The sequence below is a fragment of the Plectropomus leopardus genome, chromosome 8, assembly GCF_008729295.1.
Source record: "Plectropomus leopardus isolate mb chromosome 8, YSFRI_Pleo_2.0, whole genome shotgun sequence".
NCBI lineage: Eukaryota > Metazoa > Chordata > Actinopteri > Perciformes > Serranidae > Plectropomus > Plectropomus leopardus.
This window is the reverse complement of record NC_056470.1, coordinates 22,776,615-22,792,285: the sequence shown is the minus strand read 5'-3', so window position 1 is coordinate 22,792,285 and position 15,671 is coordinate 22,776,615. Positions and strand designations below refer to the sequence as shown.

The window sequence follows — 15,671 nt, the reverse complement described above, 5'->3', positions numbered from 1 at the left end:
AGTGCCATTGAGTTGGTTTTTATTTATAACAAAGTACTGTAATATCTCTCTCATCCCCCAAACATATTTTTGACTATCAGAACAAAAAGTCTCTTATTGTTACACAAAGGCAGATTATTTCTCTCCATCATAACAATTGTCACTCTACTCTCTGCATGGTTAACAGCTCAGGAGCCACATATTATTATCAGAAACAGTTGCATTTGTAAAGTCTGTCATATCTCAAATTGGTGCAGATCAATACTTTCAGGACTTCTTGTCACGGCAATTCACAATCATGTCAGTCTTGCTGCAGAATCTGCATAATTACAAGTGAATCTGATAGCTAATGAAGAGGAGTGCAATTGACACTCCATTATGGCAGTCTACCCTCAGCCATCAGTTTCTGTGACTGTTGGAACGCAGCAGTATTTAGTTAGTGCTGTCTCAATGGTTATTAGTAAGAGTACACCCTTTAAAGAACATGGCTACTGTGTGAGAAACAAACATTGATCAAGTGCTGTTTCCACAAAGGATCTCGTGTCCTCATTAGGTAAACCCCAGTTTCTTCCTCCTTCTCATTATTGCCAGCAGGAATGAAACAACACAAACACACAGATAATGAACCTTACGGGGCCGTGTGTTTCTGGGCTGTCAATTGTTATCTCCCGAGTGGCTGCTGGTTCCAGACACACAGTGACACCGTCTGAGCCTTTATTTACACTGGCTTTAGGTAGCATGGGGACAGTGTGGCCCAAGCTCATATACTGCACACTTGTCATTTGGCCTTCTTCTCAAAGTTTAGGGCTAATGCTAACTTTTGTAAAAAAAAAAAAAAATATTCAAAATAAGTCCTAATTTTTTTGTTTAATCTGAATGTAATCCTTAGACAGTCTTAAAATGCACTGAATTAATTAATCTAAAAAAATAGGCCGTAACTGGCATTAAAGGTCCCATATTATTTTTAAAAAAGTCATGTTTTCCTGCCTTTTTGCAGATATAGGTGCTATAAAAATACCATGAAAGTATCACAGCAGTCAATCGAGAGAAGTAACAGTCACTTTATAGAAACTGTGCATTTAAACAAGCTGTCAGGACTTCTGTGAAGTTGTGATGTCACAACTATACTATGCAATGGTAAATAGTGCAGCTACAATGCTGTTACAGTCATTTGCAATGATTTGCAGAGGTGCCAAGAGCGCATGAGAGAGAGTTAATACAGGTATATTCAGGCAGACAGTGTGAGGAAAATAAAATAATAATAATAAATAATGTTTTTCAAAAATTAAACCATGTAAAGATGTTCTGGTAGAAACCCAAAACACAAGTTTTAACCTGAAAATGAGCATAATATGGGACCTTTTAAAATGCCAAGACATGGGAAATCATATTTCATGAGTCTTTTTTTAAGCCTTTGCATTGTAAAATATTAAAATATTTGGTAACATCTATTTCTTATAAATAATGTCATGCAGATTGAGATAGTGGAACAAACGGCACTCGTACTTTTGTTTCCGACCACGATGCCGGTGACAACATGGACAAGTGCAAATAAAAAAAAAAAAAAAAAAAAAAAAAAAATTATTATTATTATTATTCTTATTATTATTATTATTAATTTAACTGGCTATTTTATGAAGATTTTGTGGCCTGGCTATAACTTGTACAAGGCAATGTATGCAAAACTTGGTGAATATTATACACAGTTTTTACAATGTGACAATGGGAATCAGCCAGGTATTTCCTAGTTTTGTTCTTTCTTACCTCCACCACATGATAAAAAAGTCATGTTTTAGTGTTGCAATAAACATTTTGACAAAATTTTCCCTAACTTCCTTTAAATGATGTCCCTTTTCTATTTTTTTCTGACATTATTGTTATTGTAAAATTGGCTTTAGATTTTATTCTGATGCATTTAAAAAAAGGTCTCGCCTCAAGCTGTAGATACGGTGCTGACAATCACTCCAAAAACCAAATACAAATTGCTGTCATATATGATAGAGTAAATCAGAATATCATCATAATTAAGAAGCTAAAACCAAAGAGATGTGCCAAAACAATTGCTAAAAATGTTTTACCGATCAATTAATCGATTTACTATGTGTTGCAGTTCTCTCAGTTGCAGACATGTCTTTTTCATTTTATACATCTCTTGCACTAAATTTAGGAAAATCTCTAACTGGCTGTGTGCGTCACGTGCTGCAGTGCTGTTTTCATTCGATTATACAGTTTGACTTCTGCAGAATGTTTATCCCTCTGGACTTGACACTGGAATTTTCTGGTCATTTGCCTTGCCTTGACTTACAATGGCACGCTTCTTATTATTAGAGAGCTTCTATTAGGACCATATATCATTCTGAATGGTTTTTTTGGCATGGCGGAGAATACACTTTGGCAGGGTATTAACTCTAGCTTTTATCCCATCCCTCTTGCAGGATGAAGGTCACTCTCTCTATCTGCAAAATGACTTTCCTCTCTTCTCTTTCATCCCTGCTTCCCTCCCATCCTCCACACCAGGGCATGAGTCAGAGAATCTGACACCTCAGAGGAGAGAGGAGAGGAGAGGAGAGGAGAGGAGAGGGAGGAGAAGAGGAGAGAGAGAGAGAGAAGGGAGACAAATTGAGAAAGAAAGGGGGGAGAAATGGGGACAGTCGGAGGGAAGAGAGACGAGTTGATCGATATCTCGCAGAAACAAGTAACCTGAGAAGATGTGGACTGCTTCCTTTGACGTGCAAGACACTGTATTTAAAGCAGCAATTAAATTAATCAAAGCACAGATGGCGCAGGAGTCCTTGCTCAGATCCACCGTACAGTATCCTTCATCGTGCCGTACAGTACGGCTCTGCAAAGTCATATTGTTTAGAGCGTTGCTATGCTTAAGTTAGCCTGGTGTGTTGTTTGGTACACAGCAGCACCCGTGCACGTTGAGCTGAAACTACATATTACATAAGCTCCTCAACAAACCGAGCACAAACCCAAAAATAGTGCAGTCCCTGTTAAATATTTCAGGCACTCGGCAGCTGAAGAGGGGGATAAAAGGCTTCTCTCCTTCTTGGTCGCAATACAAAAACAGACACACACACTGATGCAGATGGCAAATTGAAAGAAAACCTCCATATAGTATACTGTAGAGCAAAGCAGATTACTGTCACGAAGGCAGTCTTTTAGTTCATTCGCTTGATATACAGCGCTTACTCACTGGACTGGCATACTTAGCACACACCTATCCGTATTCCTCCAGTCTCTGTACAGTACAGACGGCTCTTTGATGGCAACTCCTGAACTAAATAAATCACGCTCATGAGACTCTTTTGCGAGACACAACAGGAGAGTCACGGGGCCTGCTGGGTCAATCTCTGGAGCTCAACACAGAGCTATCTTTTCATAGCGGGGACAGCCCGCGGCTCTGGCAGACACTGGGTCAGTCTTAAGAGCAGCGGCGAGGGTCACATTCTGTCTCAGAAGAAAGGCTTTCTTCATAAGCAGAACAAGACAACAAAAGAATGTACACTGTTTTTTTGCATGCAAGCTTCACAAAGCAATAAGTATTCATGTGATTTTGTTCTTGCGCAGAACAGCTTACTTCATGGTTAAGGATAATGAAGTGAAATCTATTGCAATCGACAGAGCTGGAGGAGAGGGTGTTAAGCCTCAAGAGTCTGTGGTTATTAGATAGCGACAAGCACAGGTTAATTGCTCAAATGCAGGTTAATTGCTACAGGGGATTTGTCTCAAATATTGCAGAGGAAATTAATTTGTATCACAACAACGCTCCTGTGACAACAACATCTATATTAATGCCTGAATGAAGATGATGATACTGACTTGCCTCGTAAAAAGTCCAGAAGCACTGCAAGTTATTACAGGTTTTGAAGTGGTGTGGATGTAGAGCTGAAGTTATTTGGGACTAATATGATATTGACCTGATTTAAAGGCCCAGTGTGTAGGATTTAGGGGGATATATTGGCAGAAATGGCATATAATAAGTATGTTTTCTTTAGTGTATAATCACCTGAAAGTAAGAATCATTTTGTTTTTGTTACCTTAGAATGAGCCATTTATACTTACATAGGAAGCGGGTCCTTTTACATGGCGATTGCCTCATTGCACTGACATGTGTCTACAGTAGCCCAGAACGGACAAACCACTAGCCCACCCTCCGTGACAAGAGTGTGTAAAACACAGACTTTTTTTTTTATGTTAAACTGGTTTTATTCAGTGTTTTTACAGGTTTATATAATCAGGTCTGTTTGTTTTGGAGAAGAAGAGACCTCTGTAGATAAAGCAGTTTCACATACAAAAACAAACAAACAAACAAACAAAAAAAAAAAACCACTATACACTAACTAACACTATATAAACACAAAAACACTATAGGCTTTTTTGCTGAAGGGCTGGTAAATACAGTGGCTGACACTAAAAAGTGAAAACCTGAATGCCCCAGTGTCTGTTCTAGGCTACTGTAGAAACAGGATGGTGCAACATGGTGAACTCTGTGGACGAGCATCCGCTCCTTATGTAGATAAAAGCAGCTCATTCTAAGGTAACAAAATCACTATTCTTACTTTCAAGTGAGTATACACTATAGAAAACATACTTTTATATATCATATTCCATTTCTGCCAAAATATCCCCCTAAATCCCACAAATGGGACCTTTAAGTAAACAAACAAATGAAACATGTTGTAAGATGTTTTGTCAGTAGAAACATCTTTGCTCCTCTGTGTTGTTAATGCATAAAAGCTCCTTTTGTCCTCTCCTCGTCAGTAAAAGGTGATTGAATATCCATGATCTCTCTCTGCAGAACTGTTTAATAGAGTAAATCTGCTGCACAGGGCTGCAATTACTTGATGACTGCAAACTAAAACTAAGCATTGTTCCTGTTCCACCCCCCCACCCGCCCGCCTTCAGTCCGCTAGAACAGCATCTTAGTAGATGAGAAGGATTATTGGCAGTTCCCAGACGTTGGAGCAGCACGTGTCAGGTCTGGCTTCTGTTATTTATGAAGCCTCTCGGCCCCAGCCCTCACTCTGCAGCAGAGATGCAGGTGGGGTTTCATTATTGAAGATGCTCTTCCACTTCTTATTAGATCTCTGACTCTCAGAGTGCATTAAGGAATTGCATTTGGACGGAGAGTCAGCAATACATGATGGTCTGTCTTTGTACCCCCTGGAGTTCCTCTGAAAGATATGTGTGTGGCTCACACAGCAGCCAAATTGTGTGTCCAATTCCCTGTTCAGGAATAAATAGTGTGCATGCACTCAAGCAGACGCCCCCATCACCACACACACACACACACACACACACACACACACACACACACACACACACAAGAAAATTCTATTCTTTATTGATCTCTGTTATGCGCTTGAGAAGATAAATCTGAATCATGTTCTCCTACTTTCTCGAGTAAAATAGTCATACAATGCATTACACCTAAATGAATTCTGCCGCAAACAGCTCACAGTTACACCCATAAGTGATGTGCAATTCTCCAATTGTGTCCTATTTTCTCTCCACTGTTTGTTTGAGCGGTGTACACATGCAAGATTCATGAGCGTCTCCAGGCAGCAAGGAGCATGATGTCCTGAATCAATCAGCTGGTCTGCTATCAGTTGCTTTTTGTATTTATTGATTCTGTTGTAGTGAAGGCGATCCGTCTCCTGAATTTCATAAAGTGGTTAAATTTAGGCCATTATTTGCGAAACATGTGTTGTTACAACTGAAACGAATGGACAGATTTTCATTCCAGTTATGACAAAAAACAAACACTAATTTGTATTTCAGCTTAATTGTTAATTAAGATGTTGACAAGCTTGTTTGTGCTGAATAAAAATAATCATTCAAACGACTACTGACAGTAAATGTCTGGCAAACAAAATAGCATTTTTTGGACATTGTGGACAAATGAGTGAGTGAATGAGTGAGAGTGAGTTTATGTACATTTAAACTGCCAAATGTGACTCTAAAATCTAAAACATGTCCAGCCAAACAGCATTTGCCCCAGGTTTTGGTTTTCATTTGGGTCAGCTTATCAAGACAGTTTTTCTATCCCACTGTAAGACTAATGCAATTAGGCATCCTGGTGAATAATGGTGCTGTCACACACACTCGCTGCCTCAGCACCAAGCAGGCGCCCACAGTACCAGACTTGTTGAGAATGATCTTTGTGTTTCAGGACTGGCCTGCATGGCCAATGGGGTCCACTTTCATTATCATAAAACCGTCAACAAACAAGAGACCAATTGTCTCCCGGGTCTCACTGTGTGTCCCCCCTCTGCTCATCTGGCGACTTTGTGCCATATGCTGGCTTTAACAACCCCAGTCACTTTATTGCTTCATTAATTCAGCTTCTGTGAATCAATTCATGATTTCAGCTCCTACTCATATTAGTAAAATATTGTGATTTAGAGAGGCAATTAGAATTTCAATAGTTAAAGGGCCTGATTCTGGCTTTAGTTCCGTGATTTCTCATTAAGAGGCTAAATTAGAAATACACGCCCCTCTGTTTGGTGTAAATCGAGGTATAAGACATTAAATGACAGTGCACAGCGATCAAGAATGTCACCTACAGAATAAGAGCTGTTTCAAGTTGGAGAAACGGGAACATGCTGTCCAAAAATGTGCCCTTTTCTGTGATAATCCGAGCCACTTACCTGTTTTCATGTAAAAGGTCGCAGGCTGCAGTTCCCACTAAAGTATCCCCATGGATTTGTGTTGTCTCCGGGCTTTGTATCCACATAGAGTCCAATGACGCGGACGTGTAGTGCGGACTGTCCTCCCGGTGTGTCAGCAGACAGAGTGCAGGGCGCCTGTGCGCTGAGGAGGGGAGAGACACACTGAGAGATGCAGGCGGCGACCACCCCGCTCACCCTGATCACCGCTAACCGAGGGCAGCTCTGGGAGACAACCGAGTGCTCTCTGGGTAAAAAAAAAAGTCCCTGTGGCTTAGCTGCCAGCCGCTCCGCTGTGTTTGTGTGCCCGCCTCGGCCGGTGTGCAGTGATCCTGTCCCCACAGGACCTCTGCTGGGAGCGCAGCGCGCGTCTTCTCCCCGTGCGTCGCTCCGCAGATTGACACATTCAGGATCATTGAAGCTGTGCGCGGTGTGAAATCATGGCATGACCGGGGAAATTACATCTGCTGAATCAATCAGGCTGTTCGGAGATGTGCGGCAATATCTTGTCTCAATTATAGTGATTGTTATAATGGAAAAATCTACAGTACCTGCCTGGGTGCACATTTACAGCTGCTTTTAATTCAACAAATATACATTATTATATACCCATTTGAAGTCCAGTTAACTGTAAGTCAAATACCACAAACCCCTGAGAAACTGGCTCATACTTTATGGGGCAACAAAGCATGTAGATCTAATAGAAATCTTGAGCCAAAGAGTCAAAAGTCATTGGCTTCGTTAAAGTCGGGGTGCAAATTTAAAATTTAGGTATTTTCTTTCTGAAGTTTGTGTATGAGATCATTAACTTATTCTCACATTGCGCCATCTAGTGTATTTATCTTTATGTTGCAGTTGTTTCCCCACATGATTCTGAAAATAGGAAGGCATATTCACAGAGTTCTGTTTTCTGAATCAGAATTAGATACTTTATTGTTCCCTGGGGCTGGAGGGGATTTCTAGAAGTAGAAATTAAAAAGTAAAAAAAAAAAGATATTAAAAAAAAAATTAAAATATGTTCATTATAAAACAAAAATATGTGCATTTTGATTCAATCTCACACAAATTTGTAAAAAATGTAAATTATGGCTGATATGCTGGGTTTGATAAGTGTGTAAAAAGATAGAATTACAAATATAAACAAATATAGGCCTTACGCTACATTACAATGAACAAACTCGTATGTAAAGGTGTCGAGATATTAAAAATATATGTACATTATGCACCACATTGTGATATTATTATTATTTTTTCTATCTTATCCTGCACCAGGTCTGGATCGTGGGCAGGGATAATGCCTTTTTTGTAAGTTAGAATGCCTATGCCATTCACCACGCTCATACTCAGCGACACCATCTTCAGTTTCAGCCTCAGAGTGGAGACCATCTGACTAATCCTCATATTTTATTCACAGCTTTTAAATCTACAGCATATAAGTACATTTTTGTCTCCTTTGTTTTTTCTTCCGGCGTACTGGTTTTATTTATGCAACATACAAAAACACTGTTGGGAAGCTGATTTTCAGGCCTATTAGTTGGTACTGGTGTTAGCTTTCTTAATATTTGTTGCTGGCTCGCACAAGAATCTAAAGTGTGTCTGCTCTCCTTAGGACGATTAGGGCAAGTCCCCAGGGGCAGTTGGGACTGTGTTTTTCCTACGTTGTTACAAATTAACAAAAAGTGGACAAAGGCTCTTCCCAAGTAAGTGAGACCCACTGTAAAATCACTGAGTGAATATTTACTGCATGAATGTCATATCAGGCTATATTTTAACCTCTGAGCTTATATTGAATGAGTTCAGTTATTTCACTCTTTTTGTAAACTCACAAGATGTTAATTTATTTATTTGGTTCTGCAAAACAAAACAAACTTAATAGCCTACATATACCTGTATCCACACTGAGCTGACAGGTGCCACTGAAAGTAATATCTCAGTAATTTAGGAAAATATAATAATTTTATAAATGCTTTGTTTTTCTTAAAGAAATGTGTGAACAAGCAACATTGTGACAAAAGGCATTCAAATGCAGACTGCAAATATTTTAGTTGAAATGATATTTTTTGTAGGCCAGAACAAGGTGTCCTAATAGTCCCAGGGAGGCAGTATTTTGGGAAAAAGCACGCCCTGTACATTTTTTTCGAAATTGTGCCTTTCATGTTTGGGTTGTGCTCAGTAGCTCAGTCTATGGGGACTTGGCCTAGGAAATGGAGGGTTGTCGATTCAAATCCCTGTACGGACCTAGTACAGTGTGTGGGCTGGCAGCTAAAGAGAGGTGCTACTATGCCATAGAGCATTGAGCAAGGCACTGAATTCCCAAACTGTGAGTAATAAGCGTAATATGCAAAAGTATTTCAAATGCCAAGTGCTTTGTGTGGATTGTTTAGATTGACAAATAAAGAAATTTAAAAAACCCAAAACTGATTAATTGTTTGCAGACATCTGTATCTGATCAGGGATCCAATTATTTTCTTTACTGTTCAAGTGCTCTATGAGAAATAGTTCATGTTGATACAAAAATGTCCCAAGCGACCCCACTCTCTCCTGATATTATTGTATATTATACATCAGTAGCAATATAAAGTCTAGGTAGTCTAAGTAAAGTGGCTATCATTCTGAGCGACGTTTGTTTATTTATTCTTTCCTTTGTGTCTGTGGCAACTGTCAGACAAATAAGAGCTCAACAAAAAGACATTAGAATTAAAGAGAGACATTTTACAACAAAGTGCTTCACAACAACAACATCACCAACAATCAAGAGTCAAGTACAACAAACTGCCAGAGACACACAGCTCATATCACCCAGATTTGTCTAACAGAGCTGCATTGGAAGGTAACTGTGCACGGGTAGAGACATGTGAGACAAACAACATCAGATGGACAGAATGATAAGAATCAGTCTTTTTCACACCAAGCAAAAAATGTGATGAATTTTCACTTTCACAAAACGGCTCATTAATTTAAAGACACTGGAGGAAGACATCGAGACAGCTCCCACTGCTTCCTGTGTGAAGGAGGGAATGTCTGAGTAATTTGAGCATGACATCTCCATCCATTTCACAAATTATCTCAGTTGTTTCTCAGGTGCCTCTCGTTCACGGCAAAGAGGATGGATGCAAACTCGTGTTTATACTTCTAAATAAAAGGCCTCTATTCATCACCGCTTGACATTTTTTAAGCACTGTCTCGGTAAGCTGCTGCATTTTGTTGTCTGTCTGATGGTGGCATTTTGTCTCAGCTAGGAGTCAAAAGAGAACAGAGAAGCATTGTAAATTAAAAATATATTTTCAGCATTGTTAATAGCTGTGTATTTCCCAAATGGACACTCAGAGTTATGACCTTTTAAGTGCTTATGGGGTCACTTATTGAGATAAAAGGGATGTAATTATGCAGTATGATTACCACAACTTCGACTCAGTGCTGTGCCACCAAGTGAATAAAGCCATATTATACCTCAACCTTGAGGGAAGACACATTACAGTGTAACTTCTTAAATCTTTTTGCAGGGAAGCATAACTTTGAAGTAAGCTATAGATGAATAATACGGTCTATTATCGTTTAATTTCACCCACACTAAAGAAACTCTACGGGAGTTTCTGCATAACGGCGCCCTATAAATCAATCACTTAACCATATAAAAGCTTTACTGAATAACTCCCTGTGGTCCATCTGCTCCAGTGTCAGAGTGACATGTTGTTTTTCAAACAGTAGGAGGTGCTGTGTGATTTCAAATCTATCTTGCAGAGACAGGGTGCTTTGTTGCTTAAAAAGAAAAAATAGAAAAGAAAAATGCAGCCACCACTAGGGGTGTGTGGGTCAGGCCGCCGTCAGCCATCAGTCATGTTGATGTGGCTTTAAAACAGCTAAGGTGCTCTGTCGGATATGACACAGCCATCAACTGAGGGAGGGAATTGAGATTGCATCAATACACTTGCCACATATAATGCAGGGTTGTAATAAACACAGTGAGATCTGCACTAAATCACAGGAAGACAAGCTGAGGGAGCTGAACTAGTGTGGGATTTCTTAGAAATTAGTCAGATTTCCTCCCTGCTACTGGGGCGTACTTTTCGAGGAGGTTACAGGGGCCATGTTCCTTGCATTTTTTTAGGGAGTGGTACTGCCACCATCCCCACCCCCCAACACATTTTTACACAGTAAACTCATGCTTTATGTAGAAAAGATATGGAAGTTGGGATGATGTTAATCTTATATGATCTGACACACACGGGACTAGTATTACTTGAGAAATCAACCTACCATAAAAAAAATAAATAAATAAAAAATGTTGGCAATTGCCATGTAAAAATAAAGCAATATTATTTGTATATAAGCAATTTTTTTCTCCCAACCCTATTAAATAGGAACCCCCACCATCTCTGGTTCTATTCTACACTTTTTACCAGTGGTGTCAGTCAATATATCAATGAATCTCATCACTATTTGTTGTGTATAATATTTTTGTTGCAACGGTTGATTTCATGTAGAGGAAATATCAAAATTACACATGTAAAAAAACATGGATACGTTTTGTTCTATAGGGGTAGGGGGATCAGAAAAATTGAAGCCCTTCTGAGGATTTGTGCCTTTTCCAACTGTGCCCCCCACTGACCTTTGAAATCAAAATTACACCCTTGACCTGCTATGGTTTGTGTGCGTGAGTGCGTGCGTGCATGCATGTGTGCGTGCGTGTGAGTAGATGGTGTATTGCTGCCACAGTGTAAAGGTGTGAGGGTACATTGGTGTAATTTAATGCTTTTGATTCCATTTTTAGGACCTGAACCACACGCAGCAGATATGCATCTGTTTTCTGATCATTTCTAATTTAGTTTGGTTAAGCCTGAAGTGCTCTTGTTCTCATTGTAACATGAACTTAAAAAAAACAAAAAAAAAACAAGTCTAGCTGGAAGTTAGATAGTGATGTCAGGTTCACAAAAGCCTTCTTGCTTGCGCTGATTTAAATCATGGCGCATAGACCCCCCATTTGCTTTGACAAACACAATGTATATCTGCTTGTCTGGGAGCATTCAAGTTTAACAAATACCTCTCATACTAAATGGCACTGAAACAATGAGAGATGACACGAGGGCAACAACTAAAATTACTCAGCCGTGGAACGTCTCTCTCTTCTTCTCTCCAGTCCTCCCATGCAAAAACACACACGACTTCACATTATTTGCACTGGATTTCTTAACTTTGTCCTGACAAATAGTGATTGAAGGCATATTCTGCTTTTGTCTGCTTCCACATGCTGGAGCACAGAGAAGGTCGTAGGAGGAGTAGCCTTTCATTAAAGTTACTCCTGCAGTAGCTTGATCTTCTTGAAAGCTGTGATCGTCTTTGATTCCCTCTCAGGCAAGAAGCAATGGTTTGACATTTCTTTTTTGATGTTTACTTATCAAACATGAAAGAGATTCCTGGTACAAACGTAACTATAACTTCCTTTCAAATTCACATGATAAATCTGCAGAAGCTACAGGTGTGTCAGTGTCCGCTGTACCAAATTAAAGAATGAAAGAGACCCACAAATTAAGTGCATGCACAGACACATGCACTGTGGACTGCTATATAGAGTTTACCACTGTGGCTATGATTTGCATTTAGATGCAGAATGGTGATGTTTATTAGAAAGCACATTTCCCTGTATCTTTCTGTGAGGATGTATGGCTTTGCTTTGAAGAGAGTTTATTATTTTGAACAATGGCTGTGAAGGAGACATTGGGCAGAACAGACTAGAGTTGGAATACTAATAGGAGATTTAGTATTAAATAGCTTACAGAACAAGGATTATGTTTGCCATGTTATATAAGTGTTGTTCTGTTTTGTTGGCACCGTTGAGCTGCCATTAATACCATATTTCCATTTATTTTGTATAAATGTCATGATATCAGTGTGATATAATCAAATTTGCAGTTTCAACAACTGCTTTTTTATAAACCTTCATTTATGCAGTTCATACAAACCCAGTAAAAAAATAATGTGCTTAAAAATTCACAGATTACAGGAAAGAATGAGCAAAAAACTCAGATCAAATGAAATAAGAAATTAAATGACAGTTTTACAAAAATACAAGGTTAAAGCAGACACATTTTGAGCTGCTTTAAAAAAAAGAAAAACCTCACTGATGATCTTCCCTCAGATCCACAGGGAGCCTGTTCCATGTGATTAAAGGCACTTTTAGTTGTATGTTTTAATGTTTTTATCAAAGCTGAGATCACTATCTAAGAAAACCATCTGATATTAATCAGAGTTCAGTGTTTTCTAGCTGTCAGTGACTTCATTTGTGTGATGAAGTTTTCTGCTAGGACAGTCTCTTAAAGGGACAGTTCACCCCCAAATCAAAAAGACATATTTTTCCTTTTTGTTTTACCTGTAGTGCTATTTATCAGTCTGGACTGTTTTGGTGTGAGCTGCAGAGTATTGGAGATACCAGCTTTAGAGATGTCTGCCTTCTTTCTCATATTATTTAACTAGATGGCACTTGTCTTTTGGTGCTCAAAGCGCCCAAAAATACATTTGAAAAGCTCAACAGCAATGTCTCTCTCCAGAAATCATGACCTGGTTACTCAAAATAATCCACAGACCTTGTTGTGAGCAATTTCTTGTTGAATATTTTTTTTCTATCGAACTAGCAGGCCATTCTTAATCCAAAATTGTCAAATACTGCTGCTTTGTCATTGATTTTGGCGTAAGATTCTGATGCCAAAAGCCACTTTTGGTGGTGATATGATGTAATGCTAGACGGCACCTGGTGCAGTCAGTATGATACGCGGATGAGTGGCGTCAGTTAATAACACAGCCAGACTGAACTTGTTGTGGTCATATGATACACCGCTGGATGGTGTCAAGTTGAAATGCTGCTGGTAACATTGTAAGGAGCTTGAAGTTCTGTAAAGGGCAGGCGAGAGAAGTGGTGGATGGATCCAACCAATCTCATACTTTTACCAGGGAGCTCAGTTTTGGCTTTTTCCTAAACCTTTACCACATGCCTTGGTAGCCTAATCCTAACCATGTGCTTTTGTTGAGTCCTGGAAGTCCCTGTGTTGGTTGCAGCATCCCAGAATGTCAACAGCAGATGTGGAAGGATAGCAAGAGCGTAATATTTAGATGTCCACTAACGAGTCTGAGGAAGAGCATATTGGAACAAAACATCACTTTTTTTTGCAGAAAAACCTTTCAATGGGGGCCTCCTGGTGTGTGGATCTTTATCTTTTCACATTAGTACATCTTGGATCCAGCACCCACTACGGGATGTATGCGTCATATTTTGAAAGTCCACTGACACAGCAGCAAAACGTGGCGACATCTGCCAACTGTATCACTGTACAGAAGAAACTGTGCATTCACTGCTAACTAGAACTCTGATCAGGACACAAAAAAATCAGGCCTGACTTACATGAATCCTACACCAGCAATTTTTGGCCTGATCCCGATAAAAAACCCTGAATTTCTAATGTAGAAAAAGTAGTATTAAAACATTTACAAACTAAAGGCTGACATGTGTCCTCACACCACTTCCCCTTTTTCTCTTCCTGCTGTTTCAGTTGTCAGCTCTGTGTCTCAGGCACACCGGGTTCGGTAGAACAGGCTCCACCCCTCGGTGCATCTCTCTCTTGTCCATGGTGATGCAATGCGCAGATGATGATCTCGTCTCTCCACTGTATGTACATCTCTTCACAGCTGGGGCAGCAGAGGCAAACACTACCAACCAAGTCAACTTGCAGCCCCTCTCTCTCTCTCTCTGTCTTCCTCTTGTTTTCATCCCTCTCTCACGCTCTCTCTTCCTCTCTCGCTCCACTGCTCCGTCATTCTCTCTCTCTTCCTCTTTCACGCCTGAAAAAACCTGATCCTTTAAGTAATTGAACTAATGTCATATTTTTAAGGACTCTGGCAGAAGCGATCACAACTGTTTGTGTCACAATCTCAACAGATGGTACTTGATAGAAACAAATATATGAAAAGATAGAGTACATCATTGGTGTGGATGGTATGGTGATGTAATCTACTTACGCCCTTTACATCATCTGGTTTCTAAGGAGAAGAGGGGGCCTGGTGGTTAGAGACAGTGAGGTCAAATCCCAGCATGGCCAGTAAAATGTAGGTAAGAGTTAATAATGAATACTGTTGCCTCTCAGCTGTCATGGAAGTGTCCTTGAACAAAGCTTGCTCGCCTCAACGCTGTATCTATGACTGTGTGCACTGTGAGACCACAGTGAACATGTTTACTTTAGCACGGTAAATGTTGCATTTTTAGTGTGATTTGTCACTTCAGACAATTAAACTATTATATCTTATTATATTGCAGCTTTTAAAACTGTCCCCACAGATCTGGGATGATTTTGTTTTAAGTGTAATGGCACACAACAACAGCACACAATGACACCACTTAAACATTTGAACCTTAAGACAGGACTTTAAAAGGAGTGCCTCGTGGATGTAAGACTTCCTGTAATACCCTCCACAGTTTTATAGAAGAGACAGATCGCTCCTATGTTTCTCTTTCATTTAATAATAATGAGTCTCCTCCTGCACCCAGATAAATGAAGCTTTGTTCCAAACCTTGTTCCAGTTTTAATTGAGCCACTTAAAAAATAGAGATTTCATGCAGGTCCTCTTCTTAGTTTTACGATCATGCAGCAAAACTGAATGTGTAACTGCTTAATGTCTCAATAACATGACCTTGGCCGTGCTCTGGGTCGTAGGTGCCTTAATTTAGTGTGTGAGGATGAGATCACTGCAGATGTGAGAGGAAGTGCTCCTCCAGGCGATGTCTCGAACAAGCTAAAGGATACTGTGTCATCAGCAGGTGCACAAATATGCACCGTAGTCAACATTATGACAGTATGGTTTCAAGTGTTGTGGTTGGAAACAGCCTGTAGGCAGGAACCTGATCTGATAAGTATGGTGGAAAGTGTGGGAGGTTCTGGCAATCATTTCAAAGAGGTGCTAAAGAGAGAGCGAGAACTTAAAACTACATAAATAGAAATGAATATTCTTTGAATTCTGCATTATTAAAGCCCC

The 15,671-nt window shown here is 39.7% G+C and overlaps 1 protein-coding gene across 1 annotated transcript in view; it reads right to left on the bottom strand.

Annotated features, from left to right (window-relative positions):
- LOC121946798 (poly(rC)-binding protein 4-like) overlaps positions 1 to 6,994 on the bottom strand; it is a 50,102-nt gene extending 43,108 nt beyond the window's left edge. Inside the window, exon 1 of the mRNA XM_042491553.1 lies at positions 6,636 to 6,994. The gene's annotated coding sequence lies outside the window, so the exon portion shown is untranslated. The remainder of the gene's footprint in view (positions 1 to 6,635) is intronic.
- Positions 6,995 to 15,671: the final 8,677 nt, after the last annotated feature.